Source organism: Meleagris gallopavo, chromosome 15 (assembly GCF_000146605.3).
Source record: "Meleagris gallopavo isolate NT-WF06-2002-E0010 breed Aviagen turkey brand Nicholas breeding stock chromosome 15, Turkey_5.1, whole genome shotgun sequence".
Classification (NCBI taxonomy): domain Eukaryota; kingdom Metazoa; phylum Chordata; class Aves; order Galliformes; family Phasianidae; genus Meleagris; species Meleagris gallopavo.
In genome coordinates, this window is record NC_015025.2 from 2,226,229 (window position 1) to 2,251,458 (window position 25,230).

Sequence of the window (25,230 nt, forward strand, 5' to 3'; positions counted from 1 at the left end):
AACTATTTTTTTTTTTTAGTGCTGCTTTCCATTTAGATCTATAGACTTCATTTCAGCTCTTTGGCAAGGCTTCTTATAGTCTTGCTGCAAGAAGTCCTTGTGGCCAAAGGATCCTCCCTAACGAGGCTGACAGGCTGCTGGGGAAAGGTGCCAGAGGATGGAAGCTGGGGAGCCATCCCACCATACTGAGGGCTTCTGTTCTGCAGGGCCTGGCTGGGCACAGGCTGCTGGTCAGTGGGATCCTGGAGGAGCTTGGCTGGGCAGATGGAGATGCTTGGGATGGACAGGGGAAGCGAGGGGAGGTCTTTGTGTGTTTGTAGGCAATAGGGCTAGAAACTCCAGGAGGGCTGAAGGAAAAGCTTTCTTTCTCTGTGCCTTGGTCATCAAAACCGTGTTTGCTTGAGTAAGCTAGAATAACCCCTACTAGGGGATGCATGCACTATATGTAGGTGTGCATTCATAGAACAACTTTGTTCTATGTAGAAACAAGGAGTCTGATTTTTCAAAACGTGTGCAAAAAGTGAATTTTTTCTAGAAGAATGTTCATATGGGCCTTATTGCGAATTCTTGGCACTACTTGAAGCTCTCTTTTTGGAATTTGTGATGCATGTTCTGGGCTGTGGATGAGTAACTGTGGCAAATAAATGTGGTGGCTAACATATGGGTTTACAGCTTTTTGTTCTCTAAGTTTATATGTCTGTTGTGCAGGAAAGACTGTCGTTGTTAGTTTGGTTTATGTGGTGATCTCATGCACAAGAGCAAATTAACAGAAATCTACTCCTAGAGAGCTCTGAATGCACAGAGCATCCAGAATGACACACATTCTGCTGGGCCAGAGATTTCTGTGTAATCAAACACTGTAGTTTTGCTTTTTGTTGTGGCAGGGACCTGCCTTCCACATTGCTACTGACACATCATCAAAGCCTGGAAATGAGAGTGACATTTCAGTGAAAACCTTTGCAGTGCTGCAGCAGAGAGCCTTAAATTCAAAGCAGGTCTGTAGACTTGGCATCTTTGCTAATAACAGACACAGACAGTATGTGCTGAATCACTGAATCATAGGGGTTGGAAGGGACCTCCAGAGATCGAGTCCAACCTCCCTGCCAATGCAGGTTCCCTACACCAGGTAGGGAGAGAGAGTCTGGAAGCAGTAGAAGAGGGGTTGTGCTTCTATGGTGAGGAACGAGGCCGCTCTCATGATTTATTCAGCTCTAAATCGAGATAAATTGTACTGAGAGCTATAGGATGCTCCCAGAAAGGACAGTTTAATATTTCAGCAAAACTCTCCAATGGGCTTGGAAGGCTGTTTAAAAGGGTTTGAAGGAAGGCAAATGTTTCAGTGTGTTATCTTTAGGGAGATAAATACAGTTGTTCATATATATACTGGTGTGGCCTCAGCATACCCCGCTAGCAGCAGCAGGTAGGGCTGCCCCCTGCCCTCGGGCAGTGTTTATCACTATCCAGAATGTAACCATGTAGTTACATGTAATCTGGTATCCAAATGCTGGCAACAGGTGAATAACAGTAATTTAGTAAGTCCAGCATCTGGCTATTGCATGATATTTGCAGCTATGTCTGCTTCTGCCCTGAGCTGCCCTCTGCAGTCTGTGTCACCACCAGCATGGCACATGCACTCACCTGCTGTGAATTCCTCAGCTGATCTGCAGTAACATCTAAAAGTGACTGAGCGACTTAATATTCTTAAATTCTGAGCTTTTGTTTTTCCCCAGTGAAGGAGGCAGATACCGTCCTCAAACACTGAATTTCTGCTTTCTAAAGGAATTAATGCTAGCAACATATTCTGCAGTGAATATTCCTCTTTCTAATCTGTTTACTTTTAGCCTTGTTTGGTTCTTACTGGTGTTGCTCCATGTACTGGGCTGTGTGCTCTGCTGATTCCCATTGCCTGCTGTTCATGCAGTGGGAACCAATGCAGCAGTCTATTATTTCTAAGGCAGACTCTTCTAGTTCAGTCTTAAAACAATAATTTACCATCCATTGCTGATAATTTTTTATTGTCTTTTCCCAGTACTTTAAAAATCAAAGCTGGAAGGAATTGCGTTAGGCCAGTGAATGATTCCAACTTAGTGCCCGCATGTTTGGGAAGTCTGCTTCATCACTGCATTGCTACATTTGTCAGTAAGTAGTTATAAACATTTTGTCTTTTTTAGAAATCATATATATTGTAGAACAAGTGGCTGTGTCTTATTCTGTGCTTTCACGATGCTGGTATGTGTGCATACCCTCCTTGGACATCTGAAAGCAACTTTTAAATACAGCATCAGCTCTTAAAACTCAGAGGAGCAAGTTGTGCCAGCAATGTAATTGAATGAGATTTTACACGGGAATTTAGAAAAAAAGCTGGACTAACATGACAATTACCTGCTGCAAAATCAAGTTTCTTTAGAATTTCAAATACATGTATTAGAATCCCCTCTCCAAACCAGAAGGTTTTGGATGCAAAGCATATTATGTCTGTTCAGCCTGCTAACTTCGTGTCTTGAAGCAATCAAACCCAGCACACCTCTTAGTACCTGTGCATGTGTATTTTTGTGTTTCATGCTAATATGTTGTAAATGGAGCATCGGGTCATTTGCCCCAACACACTGTGAGCACACAGCCTCATGTGGCATAAACAGCTGTATGCCCACACTGCTGCCACAAGCTCTGGCCTGTTCCTTCTGAGCTACTAAGGGCTGATAGACCAGCGATGTAAAATGTTTGTTGTTTTGGTTTTGTTTCTTCGTTAAGGTAAAAATACACTTCAGAAAAGATAGTGAAACAATAGGTCTGCCAGCTGCCCTCCAACTTTGCTGTCACTCTCACTTGGCTGTTAAGACCTGCAAGCTCTAGTACAAACATCCATGGCTACTTTGCTTTCTTTCAGAACTGGTTTTTGAGCATTTACCATGTGTTCAGGGGATGTACTTCTGCAGGGGCTCTCCAGAACTTGATGGGAATGCAGCTGTCTCGAGCAAAAACATATAGTTCAGAACTTACCTGAGAACACATGGCACAACTTTGAATTTGAGTTTTTCACATCTGGCAATGTGGTGGCCATGCGTCTGGCAGCAGATGGTCCAAACTTACGAGTTTGGGCATCTCTGTCCTTTTTCCCAACTGAAATGTATTTTAGGGTTCAGATGCAGGAAATATCTGATTGTCTTGTTTGCACTATCACTTCTGTCTTTTTGATGCTGATTCTCTTAGTTTTCAGAGTGTGTGACCAGAAGTTAGCCTGGCTGTGATTGTGCTGCATGTACAGCCTCAGAAACTGCTCTGGGAATGCCTAAAAAGAGCCACTTCTTATTCCTTGAAACTTCTGTTCTGCTGCAGCTTTGTTTCTTTTGGGACAGAACACAATGACCTGTGATTGTCAGGGTGCGTGTGGTTTTATTCTGGTCTGAGTGCACAGCGAAGCACATTGAAATGCAGGATGATGGCATTTCAAGGACATTTCCATTCAGGTTGGATTTCCTGGCTGCTGTGTTAAAGCAGGGGAGTCGTGGCACTGAGGTCTGTGTGTAGGTCTTGCAGGCTGGCACGGGCTGTGCTGATGTCTGCAGTTCCTGTTGCTGCGTGCTTGCAGCCAGCATCCCACTGCCGAGCTCACTCCACCCGTGTCTTTCCCAGGTGCTTCGAAACATGCAGGAAGTTCTAAAACTTGGGAGTTTCAAAGGCAAAGCGATGTGTCTCCCCAGGCAAAGTCCTCAGCCAGAACTCCAATAGAGACACCCCCTGGAGCCCAGTGACTGAGGACAGAACGGGCCGGGTTGGCTGGGGGCAGTGCCAGGCGTTGAGTTAACCTGCAGAGGTCACCGTGTGCCTAGAACTAATTCGACATGATTTTTTTCCTCTGGATCTGCATGGTAACACCAGCAGAATGTTGCAGCGTTTGGACAGTCATAAACCAGAAATGCTAAACAGCTAGAAAAATACTTCAGCCTGCTATTGAGATTAAAGCAAGCCCCAGACAGCCGTGTAACTGTCAGATGAACCGAAGCGTGGCACGACGCCTCGCAAGGGACGACAGCTCCGGGCTGTCCAGCAGCCTCCAAATGCTGCCTCAGAGCCTGCAGCACGGCTGCACAGGGCCCTTCCTGGGGGAGATGTGGGATGGCCAGATGTGGGAGCATGATGGAGATGCGCCACGAGCCCCGTGCCACGGCGTGACCCCTTGCTGTGGGTTGGCTCTGTGCGTTGGCTGCAAACAGGAAAAACACTGGAGTGCAACTGAGAAATATAAACTGAGACTGTTATTGATGGGGAAAATGCAGTCCCCACGCTGCATGAGTCATGTAATCCACAATGCTTTTCAAGCTTAATTTGAGAGAAGCAGAGGTGCATGGAGGATGGTTTCAATTTCCAAGCGCTGCTTTTTGACCACTCATGCTTTTGAAAAGTCGAAATAATATCTTGGCTCCGGGATGACTGTGAAGCAGAGGTATTCTACTCCTGGCCCGTTGCCCGCTCACCCTCTTGAAACAGAGCTTATAGATTGTGATGGAAACATAACAGCTTATCCTGCCAAAGAACAGGTCATCTGTTCTGCAGCCTGCAAACAGGAATTATGGCTGCAAGTAGAGAAGTTGGACCGAACGGAATCAAAGAGGTTGAAGTCTGGATAAATTGGTAATTTGGGGTTGCACCTAATTTTTTTTTAATAGGAAAAAGCTTTTGACTCACTGTGGGGTTCCGGTTGAGGTGAAAGCATCCTGTAGATGCTAATTGGAAAAGAGATGAAGCCTGATTTTGAGGCCAAGTGAGTTTCTTCAGAAGATCTTTGGTTGTATGATGTAGTTTCCTTGGAAATTAACAGGAGGCATTACTTGCAGAGCAACCTACCTATTTTGACCATGAACCTTTATGCCCTGACTGTGTTCTCACAGGCCTTTCTCCCCACTGGCATAAACCTTTTTGCTTTAATAACTTTGCTCCCAATTTATTCTGATGTAAATGGGACTGCTCTGGAATTCATGAGCCAAATTTAATCTTGGATATGACCCCAGAATACTGTACCTTTAGAAAGTTGATGTTTTACAGCAGTTCACTCAGATCTTGGTCAAACTATAGATGTGATAGTTCATCTTCTTAGTATTTCTTAATTTACATGGCAGTAGAATGCATCAGAGGGTTGCCACAAGATTGTGGAGGTTGTGAATGCTTTATTGTTTTCAGCACCAGCGTGTGAGAAATACTGGAAATGAGGACTGTAGTTTTCTGTGCTGAGATGGCCTCAGTATCAAACTCTTATTATAGAAAATGAAATAAAACAATTGATATTGGATAAGTTTTGTGCTTTCTGGAACACTAAATTGCTAAGTAATGGTTAGTTCTGACGACACTGTGAGTGTACCAAGGGGAAGGAGCTGCAGTCACTGCTGCTTGCCTCAGCACTGGAGAGAGGTTTCTTCCAGCATCACTCTAGAAATGCAAGGTTTGAATTAACCAGAAATTAACTTATAGAGTGAGAGAGAAAGCGTGGAAAAGTGAAGCAGGTGTAGGAAAGGAGACACGTTGGCTTGTGAGCCCATTCATCAGTTAGTAAAGATACTAGGTCATTCCAAAAGTGCATGGGTCACTCCAAAACTAATGCCACCATTGCAGAGCTGGGCTACACCTGGGTCACCTCAGTGGAGGTGTGCAGCTGCAGTTGTGATGGGTCTGGCCACTTGGTTGGTTGCATCTGGGAGACGTGCAGTGAGAGCCATGAAGGGAGGCCCGTCCTGTCAGATTGCTAGCTGCAGCAACACTTGGAAGTAGCGTGGTGGGTTAAGAGAAAGGTGGTGGAAAAATGAGCCTTGGGAGTGCCGACAGGGCAGGCTCTGCCCATGTGTCCTCCTGAAGTGTTCTTCCTTGAGCAAGAGCTGGAGAGTTCAGTATAGGGTATAAAGGAGTTCAAGAAATGCCATGAACTTTACAGAAAGTCAATAATTTGGGAAATCTACTTTTAAAAACCTATAAAGTGCTATAAAACTTGCCTTGTTTCAAGAGAGAACTATGGAAATGCAACAAGATTCACAAGTCATTCATTCAAAGCTGCAAACTGGTGTGTAGGTCTGTGCAGCAAGAACATTAATATCTGTTAAATTCCCCAGATTAGCTTAAACATTCCAGAGAAGGGATGTAATTTTCTATTGTGCAGGAAAGGAATTCGCCACTCCCCCAGATTTTCTGCTTTCCAGGGACTCGAGCAAACCAGCAATCCCAGGGCAGTCGTTTTTCCCCCATTAGTAAGCATGCCTGGATTGGCAGTGGGTGTGCTGGGACCTGTCAGGGGTTTGGGTGCAGTGGGGCTGGGCCGTGCAGAGTGGTCTGCACACACAGCCCAGCTCAGGCTGGCAGGCAGTTTTATGTCATGGTTCTCAGGTTTGTTGCACATTGTTCCCCTTTATGGTGCCAAACTTGTAAACTGGTTTTGCTTGCAAATAAGTAGAGATGCAATACTACCTGAGTTACATTGATTTATTTACTTTCAGTGTTGAACTTTAACTTGGTGCTGGCTTTTTTACTTTGAACCTGATACGTTACTATCACAGACAGCCTTTCCTGCCAATGAGAGAAACCTCCCATAGAAAAACGTCTGAGGGCTGCATTCCCCTCTTACAAATAGCACCCGTGTGCTGTGTGTGTAGGAGTGGAGCTGTGTGTGCAGGGTGCTGCCCTCTGTGAGTAGGACCTTATTCCGGAGTTGCAGTGGCTGAGAACACAAAGCAGTACCTCTGATTCCTTCGGTGCTCACTCCAGCAGCAATGCCTGCTGTGTGCCCAGACAGCCGGTCCTGCAGCGAGGTGCTGCTCCTCCATCCTGTGCTTCACTTCTGACCGTACAAATGAAGCTTATAGATGTCATGTCCTTCAGATTCTTCAACAAATTGGTCCCAATTGAAGGATGAGAGGAAAGTGTTTCAAGGCACATTTTTGCTAACACTGCCATCTCTGCAGAAAGAGGACTTAAATCTAAGTTGTTTATCCTCAAAATCCATCTTGAGTGACTCTTCTAATTAGGACTTCAGTCAACTCTTTACAAGGGTAGATAACAGCAGGACAAGGGGAAATGGTTTTAAGTTGAAGGAGGGAAGATTTAGGTTGGATGTCAGGGGGAAGTTCTTTATAGAGAGAGTGGTGAGGTGCTGAAACAGCTGCCCATAAAGGCTCTGGGGATGCCCCATCCCTGGAGGTGTTCAACACCAGGTTGGATGGGGCCCTGGGCAGCCTGATCTGGTATTAAATGGGGAGGCTGGTCCTGCATCTGGCAGGGGGGTTGGAGATTCATGATCCTTGAGGTCCCTTCTGACCCTGGCCATTCTGTGATTCATGTTTTGAGAAAGGTGGTACAGCTTAGTGCCTTCAGAGGAACAGCTTCAAGTAATTTCTTTTTAGACATATTTTGATAAAAAATAAGTAGTATACAATTCATGAAAGTCTAAGAAAGTGATTTTTTGATAGTGCTTTGTAACCACTTCCTGCCTGTGTCATTGAAAATGGAAGAGGATTTGATTTTTTGAAGCCTTTCAGGCTTTTAGCAGTGACCAAGACAGTTGGTTAGGAGAATGAGAGTGTTTAATCACTGTAGCCAGAGGTTCAGCTAAAAGCAATTAACTGGGTGTCATTTTAACAGACCATCTGGCCATCATAATTTGGGGTAACTTGACCTCAGAGGTGGTTGGTTCTCATAATGACATTCAAAGGCATCCCAACCCAGCAAGGTGAGAGTTTGCACTGAAGGCTGACTTCGGGTGGATGGATTCATGGCTCACACATAAACCTGTGCACTGGAGCCTGACTTCAGCACATGAAGAACTTTGTGGAATGAACCCTCGGGGAGCACATCTGACCTCCATTTAATCAGGTCTCAGGGAAGTCTGGAAAACAGAGAGCCCTACAGATAACTGCAGGGTTTTGGTTAAGTGAAAGTTTATAACTGTACAGGGAAGGCAACCTAGGCCACAGAAGTAGCAAAATCTCCTGGAGATGCTCTGGGATCTATGGAATTAACATTTCTGAGTAGGTGAGATTAGACTGGATGCAGAAGGTTCTGTAGATTCTGTAGATGACCAAGTTGACAAACAAATGCATTGAGTGGGACTGGCCTCTTTGGGAGACCAGCAGAATGGAATGAAGCAATGAGTAAAAAGGTAATTAAAGCAAATAGGCAAATAGTGTTGGAATAATGGGGCACTGCTGTTACCCTATGAACTGAGGGCTTCCATGCATTTCTGTTGTTGGAAAAGAAGCAGGTATTACTGCTATCCAAGCAGCTGTCTGTGTTTGTTCTCCCCAAAATTAGGCATGAAGAGTTTTATTTTTTTCTGACACTTAATGTTAGTCCAGTGGAAAAGGATTAATTTGGAAGTACATGAAAATAAATGTATATAATAATAATAAATATATGGTGCAAGAGACAGCTGGGAGGCACAGAGATGCAGGGCACAGCTATCTCAGGGTGCGGGCAGACCACCTTCTTTTGGCCAAAGGCTGCAGTGCACCCATGGCCAGGTGGGCTGCAGGGGATGCACGGCAGGCAAGCAGAGCTGAATCATGGCTTTCCATCTTGTGCATAGCTCAGTTTCTCCCTCCCTCCCTCCCTTCCTGAGCTCTTCCAGAAAGAGTGATTCCAGGTCAGCACTATCTCCCTCCTGTTTGGAGCAGCTCCAGCTCTCCCAGCTGTCCCTGGGGATTTGTGTCCCAGGGCCGGGCTCCCATCACCTGAGCTGGGGCCAGGGCTGAGTGCGGGGCTGTCTGTGCTGCAGGGCCACTGTGGCAGTGCTTCCAGAGCACACACACCCCTGGGGAATGCCCCACTCAGCTGTGGGGCCGGTGGGGATGGTATTTGGTAACATCACCCTGGCTGCCAGCCACTGAAGCAGATGATTTTATTGTTTTCCATATGAATCTACTTTTAAAGCTTCTCATATAGCGTTACAGATGATATCATGCAGTGTTAAGTACTTACAAGATCTGTTCCAGGCTTTGAATGTATGCAGAGCTACGGTCTTGGCAATCATAATATTTGGTCCTCTTTTTCTTTGGAATTTGAAGCTATTTGTGTTCTGCTTTTGTTTCTCTGCGTATGCTCAGGAATGGAGACGTAGCCCATGTTGTGTTTAGCATACATTTGCTCTCTACTCTCTGTTGACAGCATGGCACCTGAGGACAGGTTGCTGAATCACAGTTTCTTACTGCCCTGCAGCAGGGGAAGGAGTTTGCAGCCCTTCTGCTGAGCACACAGGGCTGGGTCTGCAGCGATTAAAAGAAATAGAAGATTTCCTTGAGTTCCTGCATTGCTGTGAGCTGACACAAGGACACGGGGCTCCGTACAGCAACCACCAGATGTGCAGTGCAGGCTGTGTGTCATGGAGCTAATTTGGTTGTTGCCTAGAGAGCAAGGAGTTAAAGAGCAAATGGTTTGCAGATAGGTGTCTGGAGAAAATGCTGAGCAGCACTGTTCCTTGGATGATCCACTTACACGTTCCTGCTGCAGTAACCAGAAGCTGAAGGAGCTGAGCTCATATGCTGAGCCTGCCTGCATACCCTATGGTAGTTTGCACAGTATGGATTTGCTAATGAAGGAGGGCCACAGCAATCATTACTTATGCAGCATCTCAGGAAAGATTAATGGCTGTATATCTAGCTCTTCTCATAGCCCATTAATCTTCACTGAAGTTAATGAGTCTTTATTGATTCTGTCAGGTAGGATAATTTCCATTTCTTTCATCAAGGCATGTTAAATACGTGCTTATTTACTTTTTTTTTTTTGGCCAGTTATCTTTCGCTTGTCTGATCAAGTCTGGAAAAAATAATTGTAATTAATTCACTGATCTGAACCTGGGCCAAGCTGTTCTGTCACATTCAGCCAGTAGAAAACTAATCCAACAGAAATATCATTATATTCCCCTGCATTGCCACCTTGAAATGTCTCAGCACTGGCTCCCTGCAGTACTGGTGCTGCCACAAGGACAGGACCATGAGCTGAAGACTCCATGAAGTCTTGAATAGAACAGAGGCCAGAAGGAAGTTGTGATTTCAGTATATCTACTGTACTAGAAGGAAAAACAGAACGAACAAATCCTCCTTGAAACTCTTTCTTCCCACAAACTCTGTTTTTAAGAGAGATTTGCACACGTATTCACATTTATCAGCATAGGCAAATCTCCCACTGAAGGGAAGCAGTGCAGGTAGAAGCTGACAGTAGATCTCTACAGCTGTCAAAACAACGGCCTGGTATAATGCAGCCATCAAAACACAAGTCTTGTGTGCACATCTCAGACTTGGCTATTTAATCTCTTGCACCAGATACTCCCATGGCAAATGTTCTTGAAACACAAGTGATCAGAGTGCATCAAAAAGAAATCAATAGCTCTGACATCTTGGTCTCCATCCTCAAAAGGCACTGGGAATTCCAAACAATCTACTAATTGGAATTCATAGCTAGTTTCTGTATGAAAAGTCAGCTGTGGAAAATAGTGTATTTGAAAGCATCCCCTACTGCATACATCAGCATGTATCCTAGAAGCTTTCCTTCCTTGCAGTTCCCCTTGGGTCTTTTCCCAGTAAGAGGTCCTACCCTATTTTTTGACCAGAGGCTCTTTGGTAAAGGGGAGCACTGGGGGACTTCCAAGCTGGAGTGGAGGGAGAAGCAGGTAGTGAGGTAATGCCATGCTATTGGAAGTTGTGCTGTTGTAAACCATGGGAACAGCTGACCTGAGGAATCTGTGAGATTCTATTTCTCTATCATCAGACGTTGAATAATCTAATAACTTATTTCAATTTCTGAAAAATTGCCTTTGGATCAGTCAAAAGTTGCAAATTGTTGGTTTAACAAGTCACAAACAGAGAAGATAGAAGTAAAAATATACGGATCTTATCAAATAAATGTTGAGCACTTGACAGGCATGACTGAAGCGAACTAACCTGCAGATTTTAAATCTCTTAGGATGTGTTGCAGGCAGCTTGGTTCAAAACAGCCAGTAAAAGAACAGAGCTGCAGAAGGTCTGCCTGGGCACTGCTCGTGGAGCTCCTGGAGGAGCAGAGTTGCATTTTCTGTTTGGTAAACTGCTGACTGTGCTAACAAACAGTATGATCTTTGAAACTGCAAACTGAGCATGTGCCATCCCTTTGAAGGACACATGCAGAAAGGCAGGGTGATTAGTTCCAGATAAGCCAGCACAGTATGTCAGTACCTTCAGTGCGTCGCACAGACTTGCTGATAGGGGACAAAACAAAAACCACGAAACAAAAGCAGCTCAACGTATTGTTCTGATGAAATGAGAACTCTCTCCCCAGTGTCTGTACGCTTTGTTCAGTGGAACCATGGGAGCCTCAGGATTCACCAATGTCTCACGAAGCTGCACCAGGCAATGGCAGATGGCAGCAGGAACACGAGGTGTAAGAGTGCACCCTTCTCTTAAATACAGTATGAGGGTGGAGGCCATGGGCTTCTTTCCATACATGACTCAAATGAATCTTCTGCCTAATTAGTAGCATTTTGAAGTCGGCTTAAAAATCCTATAGCGATCCTATCTAACCTCCTACGTAAAGATTAATTTTTTATAATGGCAGTTTTCCTCAGAGCTTTCTTTCCAGTTGCCCAAGGCAGTTATTTGCTAGGGCAGCCTCCTATCTCCTATCAGAGATAACAAGGGCAAAGGCTGGCAGTCCAGCAGAGTCTGGGTTGTGCTCATTTCTGGGGGAGCAGTGGATTCTATCAACGTTGTTCAGGCTTAAATAGAACCAAGTGTCTCATTGGGAAAGTATGTTGGGGAGAAAGGGCTGTGCTAGGGGGCTGCATACCCAGATTGTGTTCCTGTTGGATGATTGGCTGACAAAACCAGCACTCCTATGCAGAAGTCACTCCTTGCAGAAGTCACTAATGAAGCTTCAGTGCCTCACAGTGACGGTGGTGATCCCAGCTGATGGAGATGTGCTGGGGTGAGCTGCAGTAATAGTGTCTGACTGGCAGTCTTCCCTGCTGGGTGCTGCTGTCAGGAAGGCACAGCAGAGACTGTGTAGGCATATTGAAATTGGATTTGAGATTATATCATCTAAAAGATCTAAAAGGACCCTTGTTGTATTCTTCCTGCAGTTTGCAAATTGCTACTGTTACTTTGTACTTCAGATCAGCATTAATTAGGTCATAACAGCAGTTATCCACAGCAAACCACGAGCACATCTGAGTTTAAACGTAGCATAAGAGGCTGTTTGGTAGGCAAAAACATCTCTAACCTAATGGTGAGACTTTGGGGGCTGTGTGCAGGTGACACAGGCTGGAGGTTTGCATAGGATAGGAATCTGATTGGCAGCACAGGCTTTGTGACCCTGGAGGTGGCGTTGCTGCAATGAGGGATCTCTGTCCTCAGCTGAGCACAGAACTAGCTGTGCATGCCAGAGCCTCAATTTTTTCTTCCAGATAGCAACAGGCTGCAAAAATTAACATGAGTAAAATCCATCTCCATCCTAGGAACATGTAAACATCTGGATGAGTAGTTATGAAGATTAATGTTATGCACAGGGTCAGAATTCCCACTGACATTTGCTCAGTTTGCCCAAGCAAGTTAGTGGAAACCTCCTGTGAATATGAACTGCACTCTGCAGCGCTGCGCAGGCATTTAACATCTTGGATGCCAGTTTCCTCACAGGCACATCTGTAAGTCTTAGTGTTTAATTGCTTTGAGGTATAATACTGGGAGCAAAAAAGTCATAGAGATATGTGTAACTTTTAAGACTAAGTAAGACTAAGTAGAAAAAAAGTAAGCAACAATAAAGTTCTCCCTGTCTTTGGACTTAAAATCAGTCCTGACAGAGCCAGTTCTTCAAGGAGGGTGGGTGACAGCTGTCAGCTCTGAGCAAAATGTTTTCTGCAGAAATGATCAATGCCTGAAATAATGCTGAGGTGCAGCAGTAGCTCTGTAAGATTCACTGAAAGGCAGCAGCTGCTCTGAGTACAACACTGTGCGAGAATGCCTGCTGTCTCACGCTGAGTGGTTACTGCTCTGTGCCTGTGGTCAGACACTCACAGAGGTACTGTTGACTCTGTTGGGGTGGTGAAGTATATTAAAAGCATGCCACGTTTTGGGTCCCGTGAGCAAGTAACGTGCATCCATCTGAGCGTGCAGGTTTGAATGTGGCTGCCATAAGGACATTCTATATTTGAGTCTGGAAGCAATGTGATGCTTGCTATACAATGAAATTGAGAAATACACCGAGTTTTTTAGTGTCTAACCCCCTCCCAGTCCTCCCCTGCTCTCAATGTACTGTTATTACACCAATATTGCTGTGTAATACACTTTAAATGAGTGTGAATGTGCTATGGACTAATGTGGTTATCTCCATATGGCAGGAAGTTGCTTGGTCAGAGATCATCTCCATACTGGTGTAATTCCAGGCTTGTTGCTGGTTTTAATAATATAATGACGATAATTGATGTTCTAAAACTGGTAAGGTCAGTGTTCACTGGCTGCTACATTTATTTGGCAGCCAGCTCAGCAGTGTGAAGAATTAACACAAAATGAGGCACAAATCCCACATCCTGCTCCCAGGCCTGATAACAGAATGGGTGCTCCAGTGAATTGCAGTGCTATTTACTCCTTTGGCACTCCTTTCTTGCTGACCTTCTCTGCCCAGGAATGCCATGCAGCAGGGCAAGATGGGGTGAAGCCGGGGCCAACCTGAAAAACCCTCACCTGGCAGTTTTGCCATGGCAAGTCAATCACAGCATTTGCTGATGTTATTCCAGGCTTTTTTTTCCCCTTTGTATGTGTGCAGGTTCACAGAGCAAAGGCAGGACGGCTGTTGAATGTATGTTAATGGCTATAAGAAATATAGGCCCCAGTTTGCCAGTTGTTCTGCCAGGTTCTCAGACAGGAATGTTTAGGGAGCTTTTTCTTGGCATGGTGCAAAGCCTGGAGCTAAGAAAAGAGCCCAGGGAAGATAATTTGCCTTTTTCCATGTTCAGCACTTCCCACCCGGTGTGAACCTAAATCATGTGGATTTCACTACTGGCTCTGCAATGTTATGGGGAGATAAGGCAGTAACAACTCATTTGTATCCCCAGATGAGATAAACCAGAAGCACATCTCCCCATTTGTAAGTGGCTTCCTATCAGAGGTGAGAATAACTGCAGAGCACTAAGCTGGCAGTCAGCAATGATTAATAATAGTAAATCCCTGCGTAAATAGAAAGGTGGCATTTTGTGTAGTTCACTTATTTCCAATGTGTGTCTGTAATTAAATTATATCTAGTTTTCTGTCCGAGAAATTAACGTGCACTTGCATAATGTGTTGGTGCTCTTATGTTCAGGAGGGAGAAATGAGTGCTCTGCCTTTACAAGTGGAGATTACTTCATCCATAGCTTTTTGGGGAGTGAAAATAGATTTACTCTATTTTTGCACGTTCGTCTGATTTGGTGCTGAAATCACTGAAGCAGATTCAGCAGCCCCGGATGCATTCAGTTCAGGATCCTGTTCTGATTGATGATGGAACAGAAGAAACGTGTTACTCTGCATTAAGTAAGAGAAGGAGACTGTATTGAACACTCAGTTTGCTCACTTGATTTGTAAGCATATGAAATAGCCTGCCACATTCTTCAACTAAGCACATAAATTACTTGAATCGTGGTTGTGTGTTCTGTGTTTGCTGTTACCATTGGAAGCAGTTTTATCAGACTTCAGTCCCCATGGTACTTGAGAAAGTTGTAAGAATGCAAAGCTATCTGAAGGTCATTTGCAATCTTAACAGCAGAAATTACTAGCTGCTGTCAGCTATTATAATAGTGTTGATATGTGGCGTAATAGTTTTACAGTGAAATGGGAGATGTATCGAAGGTATCTGAAACAGAAGCAGAAAACGTGGCTTTGGTGTGCAAGCAGGAGGATATTTCACTGTCAGCTCTGAACACAATCCCCATATTACAATGAGACACAACGACTCTTTAATGATGGAGGCTGCTGACAGTAAGACAGGCACTTGAAAATTCCTCTTCACCAAGCATTTTGGAGGCAGCTGGCAGACTTCCAGAAGTGTTCTGCTGGGGCTGCACAGCAGGCACATTGAACTAGCCTTGGTTGTGAGCCAATTCGCTACGTGGCAATGGATCAGGATTCTCCAGAGAGGCTCTTCAGTCTCCATCCTTGGGAGAGCTTCCAGAACGGAGTGGTTGGTCCTGAGCACTGATCTCATAGCTGACCTGTGCTAAGCTGGAGGTTGCACCAGATGACTTTGTGAGGTCCTTTCCAGCCAGGATTCTCCCGTGATAACCTCCTGAGTAGGCTCTGCTTTACATGGGAGGTGGGAGAAATTTATAAATTAAAATGTTAGTTTAAAATGTTTTTTCAAGATGGGTTTGCCTTTTTGAAGTATCCCACTAGGAAGTCTGTGTCTTGGCTCAGTTGTGGCTTGGAGAATAACTGAGTGTTTCAGGTCATTTCCCAATTGCTGAGGGAATACAGTGGGCTCCTGAACACGGTAGGTAAAGGCAGCTGTTCCACCATAGCCTTGCAGTGCCTGCTTGGTGTTGTTTAGCATAAGGCATGACAGCCAGGGAGAATTTCATAATTTAATTTTTGATGGCTTGTGCCATAGTCAAAATGACATGTCTGCTGATCCTACGTCCGGATTGCTTTGGTGGGTTGGGGTGGGCATTGCATCATTTTGTTCTTCTAAACTCTTGTGTTTTTTGTCACTTAGGATCCGACAGAACAGCAGTGCCCTGGAAATACCTTACTGCACAAAAATCAATAGGAAATTGGAGATTGGCTTCGTTAAGGACATTCATGTTCTGTGGCACTGTCACACAATTGTTGCATGGGAGTGTCTACACGTGGTAATGAGGAGGAATCAAAGCTTCAGAGGGAGCTGCAGGAACAGCTGGACCTCATAAGAGCTGCAAAAGAAGATTCCCCAGCTAAAACATGTCCATGGAGAGCCATATGTGCATAGCTGTTAGGATTTTGGAATCAGTGTGGTGGAATGACGGGGAGTTGATGGGTAAATATTAATTGAGAGAGCAACCCCTGCCAAGAAATTCTTTGTGATTGTATTACCTTCTCTTCATGCAAAATATTTACCAAGTCAAATACTGTCATTTAAGTTACCATAACTTTGTAGTCATTGCACAAGGACTTGAAGAGAAGGCCCAGTGGCCTGGCAACCTCCTGATGTGCTCTTGTGCTGTCCCAGAGGCAGTGAGACTGTCAGCATGGCACCATGTGCTGGGAAGCTGCTTTCCATTCTACGTGCAGCATCACAGGGCTGTGCTGAGCCATATGCCAAGCAGACACCTCGTCCTGGCCAGCTTTGGGCCAGGGGATGGAAGGGTAAGCTGAGCTGGTGGGTCTCTGTCATCGGTCTGAAGGGCTTGCAGAGATCTAGTGAATGGAGCACAGTGTTTGGGTTTTCTTTCCAGAGCTGGCAATGCACAGGTGTAAGGCTGGTAGCATGGAGAAGGCCATACAAAGAATAGAAAAAAGAGGGAAAGTTCATTTTTACAATATTTCTGCACTTCCCAAAACTTTTGGTTTTTTTTTGTTTGTTTGTTTGTTTGTTTGTTTTCTTAATGTTTCATTTGCTTGGAGTCTGACCTGGGATATCACAGGGATGCTTCTCTCACTTCTGGTTCAGTAGATTTGCATTTCAGGGACTCATTTGCATTGACCGGCAGAAAATACTTCTGTTTAATTAGAATAAATTATTTTAAAGTTGAAGATGAAGGCAACCCTATGAGAGTACCATTCACATCTTCAGTTGATGCCTCATGCCTGCAATTGATGTGGGAAGCCTACTCCCATGCCAAAGGCACAGGCCATGTGTGCACTGAGTAATCGCAAATTTACACATCAGCATTACTCAACCTCCAGGCAGTGTGTGGTCAGTTTTCATTTGCACTCTTAAAACAGTTTCCATTTAACACCCTTAAGCAGCTCTGTGAATTACAGTGAAATATAAAATGACCCTCACGTTTGCTCTCCTGCTTATTCAACATGACCGTTCCCCGCTCGGCATGGCAGCGTGCTTTTCATGTGGCTGCCCATATGCCCTGCACATGACTGTGATCTGGCTCCCAAAAGGGTATGTTGTGATCTGCTCACATGTGCCAATTCACATATCTAAACGTTTTCATAAGGGGAACCCCTTTGTGTTAGTCATCTGGTTGTCAAACAAGACCTGGCTGTGATCCTGGACCTGGCATTAGATGAAATATGTGCACTTTAAACATTTCATACTGAAACTGATGGGAATGGGCAATTCCTCAGTACATTTTCTCAAGGTTTTTAAACAATAAATGTCAACCTAAGGGCAAAGCAAGACAGATTTCAGATTAAAGAGACGGGCTTTGCTTAACATCTATAAATCCCTTAGTCCCAACCTCCTTCATGGTTTTTGAAACAAGGAACAAGGAAAGGCTGTGTCAAACGCAATGGACACTTTTGTCAACACAACTTCTGCCTTTAGTAGCATGATAGAAAGATTTCAAAAATAGATTTTTCTGATGGATTCATGACTTGGCATCCCATAGAGAATCTAGTATTCTTCCAAGCAAAGCTGAAGGTTTGTGTTAGAAGGCTAGCAAAGCCAGTCAAAAGAGCCTTTCATCCTTGAGATTACTAAAATATTCCTTTGTTTATTTTTCTCCTTCAATTACTTTTCCTGTCTTGGTTTAATCTGTAGTGCTGAAGCTTGTCAGCACCTATAGCCTTTTGTTTAGGATAGATGCCTTGGGAGCATGAATAAAAACAATTTTCATGTAGTGTCTCCTTGTCACAGCTGCTGCCTGAAGCCCATCGACTTCTCTTTCCAAAGACCCGATCATGCACACACAAACAGAACAGAGCCTGGAGCCAGCAGTTTGATGTTGCTCAACGCCAGCGATGAGCCCTCCTTAACCTGGTGCTCCATCATTTGCAATAGCAGCAGCAAATTTGTTTTCTCTCCCACTTTTCAAAGAAAAAGTTTACCAAAAAATAAGTGTCAGAATGCGTGACTTGACTGTGACTTAGTAAAGTTTTAAAATATTTTAACATGTAAATTCTAGAATTTGCAGCTGCGGGGAGAAGCTCTGAGTAGGAAAATGAAACTTGTATTTGGAAAATTAATTCTCAAACAAAAATTCCCTGTATATGTTTTCTTTTTCTAGGAAAGTGATTTCTTGAAACTTCAGCATATGCTTTCCATTTGTGTGAGCTGGCACTGCCACGAGCCAGAGGAGGCTTGCAGCAAGCGGGGCTGTGCAGGACTGGCACCTGCTAGGCTGTGCTTGGTTGCTTGGGTGACTTCTGGACCTTCTGGTACTGTGAGTGAGCCACATTTGATGGAAAGATGATGAGCATTTTTTCTCGACCCCATGTCATTGTGGAGTGGTTGGAGCTTGCTGTCATGGACAGTCTTGTCTTGCAGAGAGCATTACATCCCTGCAGAAGGAGAAATGCTGTAGTTGTTCTAATTGCAAGAGAAGCTTCAAGGAACATTTGCATTTAATTATTGTTAGAAGTGTGCAGCAAAACAGATTTCATTGTTTTTAGCTCTTACAAAGCCATATGTCTATGTCTCCGGATTCCAAAGCCACATAACAAACAAAACAAACAAAAGCAAGACCACATAGCAGTAATTAAATGTCTTTGTTCCAGAATAGAGTCAAGACTGGCAGTAGCAGAGAAGCCAGGATGCATAGCTGAAGCAGGAGAGCAGAGAGGAGCAATGGTCTGTCTTTGTGGGGAATGAGGAGCGTGGGTCTGTGTGCACCCTGGGAAGGGGCTCCTGACCAAGAACACAGTACTGGAACCTGCTGTGCGGTTGTTTGCAGCTGGAAAAATGCAATGGAGAGGCGATTCTTCATGTAATTCTTAGGTGAGCCTGTTGAATCAGTTGGAGCTGTTCTTTGTTAACTCATTCAAAACTGACATTTTATTTTGTCCCAGTGAGCTGGAGCAGACTGGCTTGCTTCTCATAGGGTGTCTGTCCAGCTGCCTCTAAGACAGTGGAAGGAACCAGAGGCTGTGATCAGTGACTGAGTGAAGGGACGAAGGTCATTCCTCTCACGGGGACAGAATCTCCTCCTACTCTCTGGCACCGCTTCTGTGCTCAGTGTTGTTCCTGCTAATCGGGATGCTTTGAAACAGAGAGAGAGGATAGCGGGAGGTGCAAGAAGGAAGGCTGAATTAAAGGCAGAAGAGAGCACAGTGGGGATACAGACAGAAAAACAGGCTGCGTGCTGAGCACATTTAAATGGGCACAGCTGGAACAATGTTGGAGAGTAACAAAACTATCTTTGCATGTATGTTTGCCTGTTCCCGTGTTATTTTTCCCAGTACTGCATACAGCATGGTTCCCCCACAAGGTTAAAGATCACAATAATGTTTTATGTAGGTAGCAGAATACCCTGTGTAGAGGAAGTAGTACATGATTTACTTAGAGAATAGAGATTTCGTGGTTTTTAACACATGCAAGGAAATTTGTCCACTGGCATCTGTTGTGAAGATGACATCCCTTTGCTACAGGTCAGGAAGCAAAAGCATCTGTGGCTGCGAGGACAGTGCTTGCAGAAAACACTTGTGCAGATATCTTCATTCAGGTCTGGTTCCCATCTAGGAAGAGGCATGTCCTCAGGATGGCTGCTGAGTGCCATCAGCACTAGGAGAGAAAAGAACAGATGTATGGCTTTAAACCAAGATATGAAAAAGCAGGAATCTGAAGTTAGCTTTAAAGTTATTTGGGCTGGAGTATTGGTGGGAAGTGTCAGTGGGCTGCAGCTCAGAACCTGCAATAACTGCTTAGCTGTCTGGCTTTTTCTTCAGCAATCTCACTTGAGCGTTTTCATGTGCAAGCAGAGGACACTGATCTGCCCTGTCTTCCATGCATGCACATTCATTCAGCGCCGTCCCCTTTGGACTTGAGAACAGACATATCAGGTAAATGCAGGTGGATGCAGCCAATGGTAAAGTTGTTTTTCTTCCATTGTGCTGATGCATGGATAGCAACCCCATCCCAATCTTACTGTTGGGTCATCAGTCAAGACTTAAGGACTGCCGAAAGTATGGCTCATCCCTGAGCTGTTTGCAAATCAGTGTTTTACATATTCTGGACCTGTCCAAGCTGAGCCAAACTGATTTTTGCATCCAACAAAGAAATGATAGGATGAGAGGGAATGGCCCCAAGTTGTGCCAGAGGAGGTTCAGGCTGGATATTAGGAAGAATTTATTTTCAGAAAGAGTGATGAGGCATTGGAACAGGCTGCCCAGAGAGGCGGTGAGTCATCATCCCTGGAGGTGTTTAAAGAAAAGGTGGATGTAGCACTTAGGGATATGGTTTAGTGGGCAGTATTGGTGGTAGATGGATGGTAGGACTAGATGATCTTAGAGGTCTTTTCCAACCTTAATGGGCCTGTGATTCTGTGAATACATGTGAAGTACGTGACTGGCAGAAAGGATGGATGTTGGGATGAGAGACCTGGGTGCAGGTCTGATACCAAATGACTTCTGCAAATTAGGCAGAGTAGGCTTCTGGTCTCTCCATACTTAATTTCCTAGCGCTGTTTGGAGCTAGTTGGGAGCAGGTGATAGTGAGATGTCAGGAAGAACAACCACTCCAGGTGCCGCGATGAGTGTGGAGTATACAGGTATTTCAGAGAAAGCGTGACAGCATGATCTGCATTATCTGGTGAGGTGACACATCTGTGCATACCGGTGTGATTTTATATATATGTGTATCAGTAGCCTATTGTTGTGATGTGCTTATGTGGCACTTCATTTGTGGAGTGTACCTTGTGTTGGTGTTCTCAAGCAGGGGAAGACGTCTGTCAGGCAAACACTAGTAAATACCATGCAGCTGTACTTTGTTAGGGTTTCATTTTGCATTTTCCTCTCTTCTCCACCTCAGCACTCCTTCAGATCACACTGGCATCAATTGTGGTTACGGCAAAAGAAGATAACTCCTGTTAACCCTGTAAGATGCTAGCATAAGATGAAAGTATTTTCTTAACACACTCAAACCAGTTGTTTTTAAAGCTGTTTGAGAACAGCACAGAGAAGACATTTTGCATTTGGTCAGTCAGAAGTTGGTAACTGTTTTAGAAGCCTGCTGGAAGGAAGACATCAAGAAAAGCTTTTGCAAAGCTGTGCTTTCACCTCACAGTGCTTTGCAGAGATACATTCTTGGGCTTGGTTCATATGGGTTCATTTCTCTGACTTTCACTTTGAATTTTGGAATCAAAGGCATTTTAACATTCTAGGTCAAACTTATTAGATAACACTGTATCTCACCTGGTTTCAGCTCTTTAACTAGTGAGAAGCAGTGCCTCCCCTGCTGTGGTCCTGATATAAATCTGTAAGTCATCACGTCAGCGCGTTTGAAGCTCGGCCTAGCACTTCTGTCCAGAGTACAGCATTGCTCAGAAAGTTCATGGCTTCTCCTCTGAATAGGGTGTTGCAGTGAAACAGGCAGCAGGTCAGATTTCTGAGTAGATGGCAAAGACAGCACCCAGCTTTCATTTTGGGGATTTTCCTAACATAAAGCTGCCTGAGCCAGGAGGCAGTTTGAGTTGCGTTGAGTTTGCGGCCACAGATCCCTGATCTTGTTCCTTTGAGCCAGAGCTGCTGTGCTTTCGGGAGCATCAGACGTGTTTGCTTCTGTCCTGGATGCCAACATTCAGCCATCATGGCCATGGCTAAGGTCTCCATTCTTGCCATATAGGCTGGAGTCTGCAGCAGTGGGGCTTAGAACTTGATATAAGTACGAAGGGAGAGTTCTGGGCACTGACAGCTCACGACTGTGATATGTCAGACCTCTGAGACCAGGCCTGAGGGAGGCTGAATACAGTACCTGGGGAGAAGTCCCTTCCCTTCCTCCTGGGGGCAGTGGGGCTGGCCCTGTCCCTGTGCCCACCCTGCCCTCTGGAGCACAGCTGCCCCTGGGGTTTCCGGGAATTCCCGCCTGTATGTGGTTTCTTAACCAGTCCTGCAAAAATGTATTTTTTATTGAATGTTATTCTAGCCATAAAACTTTTAAGCTGTTCAAATACTTTCCTTTGTACAGTAGACATCTGAGACTATTAGACATTAACAAGTAAATGTACTTTTTTTTCAACTGCTTCAATCTGTGAAGGAGTTTTCTTTGGACTGATTCTCCTCTAGTGTTGTACCAGAAGAAACATTACTGCGATCTGATATTGTATCTCCTCACTATCTGTCTCTTTGGATTGCATACATGGAAGTGTTTTATGTTAAATTACAAAGGGACTTTATTTTGTGGCAACTGATTATGCCAAATAGCTTACCCATCATCCAGAAGTGTTTAAAGCCCAGAGGTACCAATGCGATTCACTGCAGTCCCTCTGTAGATCCCATAGACTGTGGGGTGAAGCTTGGGCTTTAGTAAGGCTCAGCTGGAAGATTTTAGGAGATTAATTTCACTATTTCTTTAGCTGTTTAACAGTGAATATAATCCATTTTTTAACAAGAGCTTCATGTCACTGGAGCTGTTGATTTAAATGTACTTCATTATTTGTTGTTGGCATCCCATTAAGCGACAAACAGTGAGAGAAGGATCCTGCCCCAAACTGTATGAGACAGGCAGCAAGCAGCATTCTTGTAGTTGTGCAAACAATTAAAGGAGTGCCCAAATTTGCTTAAACTTTTCTGATCTTATAAAAATACTTTGCCTAGTATGGTTAACCATACACCTGAATTGGGCCGTAGACACTTATTTCAGTGGCCTGATATTCCTGTTGTCTTGAACTTCTCTGGAGGGGGCTCTTTTCCTGGGATTTCAGGAAAGCTGTCTCCTTGCTGTGGTTGGTAGGATCAGTTGTGCCCTGAATGCCCACAGCCCAGGCAGCCCCGCTCTCACGGGAGGCTCATTCCAATGCAGGTGCCAGAGGCTTTGCCCAGCGCAGGTTGTTCTCAGCCTGTGGAAGAAAGCTGTGTCACACCTCTCAATCTGTACGTCATGGTTTTCAGGATTGAGTAAGGAAACTGATCATCCAAAAATGTTTATCTGGTGATGCATTTGATTTGTATGCCTGAGTGCAATATTGTGAACTGCTCCCTATCCTGTAAATGCAAGGCAATTAGACTAGGAGGTGAAGTATAAAAAGAATTTGAAGAGCACCGTGCCAGTGATAAGACCCCTAAAACCTTTGCACATCCATCACTTGTGTTGTGAATACAGTTCTGATCCCTGTATTTTAAGAAGGGCACTGGGGAATTGAGACATAACAGTAAAGATGATTGTGGGGATGAAACAGCTGTTTGGGGGGAGATGAGGGATGGTTGTTGGGAAGGCAGACCCAACAGGGCACCCGTGTTTTCAGCCTGCAGCAACACAGGTGAAGTAGCTCTCTTCTCTGCTGGACAGAATGACTGGAGGGGAATTCTTGGGCCTTTTACTCATTGTTTTTTGTAGTTTTTGTGTCTTTAAGCATAGTGTAGTGTAACCCAGATTACATAGAATATAATAAAGTTGAAATATGTGTGAATTTAATGCTTGAGAAACAGAAATCATGTTATGCAGATGAGTTGCATTGACTGAATCAAATGCACTGAACTTCAGAGCAAGTCCTTCTTTGAAAGCATGTTAAGAACTGACCATCCCAGTCTTGTCAGAGCATTCCTGTGCACTCTACCAAATAAGAGTCTCAATTCTTTTGGGGGGGAAAAAAAAAAAAAAAAGAATTTTTGTTTCCTATTCTGTCTTTGAGTCCATCTTTGTAAGGAAGCAACTAGTCTCTGAGAGGAGGAGATGCTGGTGAAGCTTCATCAGGCAGGCTTATAAGACCAGGAGGGAAAGCATGTTTTCAGAATTTGCTTTTAGGGATTACAGGTTTTGAGTAGACAAACAGACCTGCACATACACACACACACATATAGGAACTGAAGGATTTTGTCTTAATGTCTTTGTCCATTCATAACAGTGACGGAACAGAGATTAAACGTTAAGCTTAAAAGAACAAAAGGTTTGGAAAGGAAAATTGCTTGTGGCTTCAGAGCTGGCTTGGAGTATGTAAGCAGGAGGCCTGGAGTTTTGTATGGGAGTTTGGTTTAACCCTGTGAAAAACATCATGGAAGAGAGCTGTGAGAACTTCAGCAGAGTTTTCTGCAGAGTTGAACTTGGAAAGCTAGGATAGGTTTAAGCATGAAGGCAAGGTTTTTTTCCAGGAAAGCAGAGTTCTAAAATAGTACCTCAGAGGTGTTTGTAGCATTAGATTTTTCAATCTTAACTTCTTGTTCAAAAAAAACTTTGATTGTTATGTGTAGGAAATTTAATGTTTGTAGCTTATTACCTGTTTTGCATGTGAAAAATTTCAGTCAACACCTAAAAATTTGTTCATGATGGATTTGCCACCTGTCCAGTAGGAACTGTTTAACCAGCCGCTGACTTGCAGAACTGCTTCCAAGATGCAGAAAGGATTGGAAGGTGTTTTCCTAAAGACAGATTACAACAACATCTTTAATTTCAAGCCCGTTATCCCATAACCTTTACACAGATCTTGACTCATAACCCTCACAATTATTCTTCATCCCACGAATGTTAATATTTACTATATAGTCAATCTCTGAACCACAGGGAGTCATCTGCATGCATGGTATCACTTGCACTTCAGCTAAATAAAACCATTAACCCTCCACTAATACAATTATGTCATAGAAGTCACACGTGTGTGGATTGTGTAGTTTGGGTTAACGCTGTAACATTCCCTTCTCACCCTTACAGTACAGCATCTCTTGAGCGTGGCAGCCCTGATGCTGATGCTGAACTTGTGTGCCATGTCCCAGGCAGGGATTGGCACCAGAGCAGGTTGCACTGAGCCATAATTGTAAATTCTCTGGGGCTGGAGTCACCAGCCAGTAATCCTCTATGCACAGGCTCCCCCTTATGGAAATGAAAGATACTAGACAATGCTTTTTTCCTCTTGTCTCAGACAAGACCAATAGTTTATTACTATGAAGACACTTCTCAAGCCTACAGTAGTATTTTTCAACTCAACGTTTTAAGTTCGGGTGATTATGGAGTGGGCATAGGCTCATCATGGCAAACGTGAATGATGATGGCAAGTGTGTGTATTTATACTCAAAGTGATTTGAGTTCCTTCTGAGTTTGGAATTTCTTGTGATTGCCTGATGGTGAAGAAGGGGACAGGAGCTCTTCGGATGTTAAGAGATGCTGCAGAGTAAATCATAGCTGTAGCTTCCTCTGTCTTCAGAGAAGCAAAAGAAAGTCAGTGGGATCAAATAATTTAGTTCT

At 44.2% G+C, this 25,230-nt stretch overlaps 1 long non-coding RNA gene across 6 annotated transcripts in view; it reads left to right on the forward strand.

The window, feature by feature from the left end:
• The window catches only part of LOC104913242, a 41,998-nt gene extending 21,807 nt beyond the window's left edge, over positions 1 to 20,191 (forward strand). For 2 of the 6 annotated variants that reach the window (XR_004161384.1, XR_004161383.1), the window contains 2 exons: positions 2,030 to 2,139; positions 15,685 to 17,750. This is a non-coding gene — a long non-coding RNA (uncharacterized LOC104913242). The other 4 variants (XR_004161386.1, XR_004161388.1, XR_004161385.1 and 1 more) reach the window with 4 other exon arrangements.
• Positions 20,192 to 25,230: the final 5,039 nt, after the last annotated feature.